Here is a 4,804-nt window from a genome sequence, read left to right on the forward strand (position 1 = left end):
GTACCTATTTTCACAATCACTCATGATGAGACGACATCAAATCTAGAAATCCCCTAGTCTATCATGATGCATTGCCTTCCGTTTCTGGGTGCAGGTGACTGGGAGAGAGGATAAGTCTCTGAAACAGCGCAAAGCACATGTCAAGCCAGGATGCGAGGCTCCGAGGCACTGTCAGGAAAAATTGCACAGAGGTCACTAAGAGGTTGGGTTGAGTAGTCCAAGACAACAATGACATCTGTGGGATCTGGCTCAGCTGGGAAGCAGAACTGCACAATTTTTCTGGCGAAGGCAATGTGGGCAGCAGGAGGCACTGGTAGTGAAAACTGCGCAGATTTCCATAGGAGGTCAGGATCAGACTGCGAAAGCTTGCTGGCTAGAACTACGCAAATCTAGGAGGTAGTCATGCATGACATGTTTGCATAGTTTCCGAGTTGAGCAGGGTGTCGGGCCGTAGGTGGACTGTTCATGAAAACTGCGCAATTTTTAGGAGAAGTGGCTAGCATGCTGACAAGGGGGCTGATTGACAAAACTACGCAATTTCCAGAGACAGTGTAGTGACAGGCAGCAGGTTCCTATCCCTCATGTCTGCGCAATTTCTTCAGTCATTGCAGGTAGGCAGGCTGACATCTTCCACATAGTTTTTGGGATGAGTGCAACTCTGGGTCAGTGCCCAAGTCAAATTCTACAGTTGACTAATGGGAGGCTTGATGGATCGCTTGCAGGAAGCATAGACTGAGATGGATTCTTAGGCAACTTATGTGTTGTTCTGGGTGACAGTTAGCTAGGTTGATTCCATAATTGCGCAATGCAGACTTCCTGGAGGGCAGCCTCAAGCTCTGCGCAGTTCTTGGCAACAGTGCTTAGTCACTAAGGGCTGAGACTGTGTAGTGCAGCTCAGTGGAGGTCTGGCTGATGGAGGGTGGTATGATCGACATATTTTTGGCAAAATGGTTAAGTGTGTGAGCGAGTGAACTCGTGTATACATGACCTTGCGAACACACACTCAACATGACTCGACAACAAGACACCTCAAACCAACAAGACAACATATGCTCAGTGTGATTGACTAAAGGGTGAGAGCGACAAGTGTGACACTTGAGATAGATCATTGAACAATCGTGATGACACTTGCGCAACATTGCATACAACTTCGTATGTGAGTGTGGTAGATGTTTACATAGTAAACACAACTTGTACACACAAAGACAGACCTTCAACATTGCCAGAAAAAGGTCGCAAGCATGGCATAGAAATCATCATGCTGAAGACGACAGTTGGTCAAACAAGAGAAAAGGAAGCAAGACATGTAGAGGAAACACATGAAATGATTTTTTGTGTTTTTTCACATGCATGTTACTGAGGACAGGATGATATGACAATGACAAGCAGTCCTATAAACTCAACTAAGAGGTGTACTTCAAAAGGTGTTCTTTACTTACCATACTTACCCTTGAGATGATCGCGCATCCAACAGAGTTTGCATGCGGTCCTGTAGTCACTAAGAGATAGATCAACGTTGTTTTAGCAGGAAGTGGTTGCTGCTAGAATGAGGCCCTGGGAGGCCTCACTATGTAGTTTCTGCATGCAAGATAGACATGTCAACTTGGAAAACACTGCGCAATTTTGAGGCACAAGACACTGCTGTGGGATGGGGGTCTTGGCAGGAAACCTCTGCACAATTTTTGAGTGTTGGCTGCTTGACTTCTCTGTGCATTTCTGGAGAGAAGTGTTGGTTGGGTAGTTGAGGGACAACACTGCACAATTTCTAAAGACAATGGGTTTTGGCTGGGGGAAAGACATTAGAAGAAACCACTGCACAGTTTTGGATTCCAAGGAATGTTTGGGTCTCTACACACTATGGGGTTCCAGTAGGCAAGGGAGAAAGCTTGATGGTTGCAGAAGCTAAGTGCACAATTCCGAGAGACTGGATGAGGCTAAGTTGCTTGGGAAATTGGATAAGTGTGAGATCAGTGAAACATATGTGAACATCGATAAGATTTGAATGTGATCACACACGAACACTTACTGATGCAACATAGACCGTCCAAAATGCATAAGAAATACTTTTCTTGATGCAATCACCTTCGTGATAAGAATGCATGAAGTGAGTGTGAAACATGTTTGTGTGATGATAACAACTCCTGCGTGCATCTTTTCCCTTGAAGCAAAACAACATTCCCTTTGCATGACAAATAACAATCCCTATGCCCAAAGATGACACATGTTGCATAAATATGAGAACATGAACAACTCTTAAGATCAAGGAGGGGAAGATTGAGATCATCAGCTTACCAACAAGTGACCAAGGACGATCGATCGTGGAATCCAAGGTAGGCTCCAAAATTAGCATGCGAGCCAAAATTATGGAGGGTGGTTGTAGTCGCTACAAAAAATAATGTGTTGCGTCCTTATCTGGATAAGTTTGTGATAGTGATCATTGATGATAGATTGATATATTCTAAGAATGAGGAAGAGCATGCAAAGAACCTGTCAGTAGTGTTAAGATTGTTGAGAGAGAATTAGTTGTATGCCAAGCTCAGTAAGTGTAGTTTCTTTAAGGTTGAAGTTCATTACTTGGGACATGTTGTTTCCAAGGAAGGCATTGCAGTGGACCCAAAAAATATTAAAGCTATCATGTTGTGGTGAGCTCCTAGGAATGAGGATGAGACCATATCATTCAAGGAACTAGTAGGTTATTACATGAAATTTATTATGATGAGTGATTATAGTGGATTGAGGTACTTATTTGACCAACCAAATCTAAATGTGAGGCAAGCTAGATGGTTGGCTAGTCTCAGTGATTTTGGCTTCGAGATCAGGTACATCACAGGTATGGAGAACAAGGTTGCAGATGCTCTCAGTAGGAGAAAGTATGTGAATCATATTGCAATAGTTAGTTCTTATGAGACATATTTGCAGGAGAAAATCTTGCAAGCGGGACAACATGATGACAAGTATCAACAACAGAAGAAAATATTGCAGTAGCAGGGTGAAGGTCACAGGGATGAGGAGAATTACCTTGTGAAAAATGGCTTGGTTAGATTCAGGAACTGTATTTATGTGTCGGATAGCAATGAGCTCAGGAAGCTTATCTTGAGGGAGTTTCATCTCAAGCCGTATTTAGGTCATCTGGGATATCAGAAGACTTTGAAAATAATTAAGAAGTTTTATCATTAGCTGAACTTGAAGAAGGAGGTGGTTGATTTTATTGTGAGATGTTCGGACTATCAATGGGTAAAAGCAGAGTGTAAGAACCAAAATGGTGTAGTACAGTCGATTCCAATTCTACAGTGGAAATGTGAGGTCATTTCAATGGACTTCATTATAGGTTTGTCAAGGACATCAAAGAAAAATGATTCCATCATGGTTGTGATTGACAAGTTAAGTAAGGTAACTCACTTCATTGTAGTTAAGTCTACTAATTTAGCTAGTGAGGTAGCTCAGATCTTCATTAGGGAAATACTGAGGTAGCTCATATCTTCATCACGGAAATACTGAGGTTGCATGGTGTTCCTAAGAAGATTATATCAGACAAAGATGCCATGTTCACTTCCAGGTTATGGAAGGAGTTGTTTGCAATATTGGGGACAAAGTTGACTTTCAGTACAACTTATCACCCGCAAACAAATGGACAGACAAAGAGGGTTAACAATATTATTTAGGACATGTTGAGGATGTATGTCATGCATCAATAGAGGAAGTGGAAGGAGTATCTTCCACTAGTAGAGTTTTCATGTAATAATGGGTATCAATATTCCTTGAGGATCAGTCCCTTTAAGGCTCTCCATGGAATGATTTGTAATACTCCTATCAGTTGGAGCGATTCAACGAATGGGGTGTTGATTAGACTAGATATGTTAGCCAAGATGAAATAGGAAATGCGTGTTATTAAGAGGAATTAGAGGGCAGCACATGATAGGCAGAAGAGTTATGTAGATCGACATAGAGCATTCAAGGAGTTTCAAATTGAAGAGCATGTGTACTTTCACATCAAGCCCAAGAGGAGCTCCTTGAGGATTGGGTCATGTGCCAAGCTGACACCTCAGTATTGTAGGCCTTTCGAGATCCTTGAGAGGATTGGACCAGTGGCCTATAAACTTACACTGTCTCCAACAATGAAAGCTCATGATGCTTACACTACTGCCAATAATGAAAGCTCATGTTGCTTATGCTACCGCCAAGAATGAAATTTCAATGTGCTTACACTACCGCCAACAATGAAAGTTCGTGATTTTTTCCATGTTTCCGTGCTTAAGAGATATGTGCAAGATGTTGATCACATTATTTACTGGTCTATATTGTAGGTGGAACCAGAGGGAGAATTCCATCCAAAACCTCAGTGAATTTTGCAACGGAAATAAATCATGCTTCAGAACCAAGAAATTGAGGAAGTTAAAGTGTAGTGGAAGCACTTTGGGCCCAATGAAGCTACTTGTGGCATGGCTGATCAAATGCAATCTTTGTATCCTTCTTTATTTTTTGGTTGAGCATATGTGTTTGGTTGTGTTTGATATATGTGTCTTGGTTTATGATTATATATGCACATGTGTATTGTTACTGCAATGAGTTGTGTTATAAAGCACCAATAAGCATTATGTTGTAAATACTGCATCGAGTTGTGTTATAAAGCTCCAATAAGCAGTATGGTGTTCATGGTTTCAGCAGTTTGGCATGATGTAAATGTTGCATCGAGTTGTGTTATAAAGCTCCATGGGAAGCATGTGTTTGTTGGTTATAAGCGTCATTGAACACCGAGGGAAGTTTTCCCCCAAGGGGAGGGGTTTGTAACAACCCCTGGTTGATT

Source organism: Pinus tabuliformis, chromosome 4_1 (genome assembly GCF_031772625.1).
Source record: "Pinus tabuliformis cultivar Carrire ecotype Pingquan chromosome 4_1, CPIR1, whole genome shotgun sequence".
Classification (NCBI taxonomy): domain Eukaryota; kingdom Viridiplantae; phylum Streptophyta; class Pinopsida; order Pinales; family Pinaceae; genus Pinus; species Pinus tabuliformis.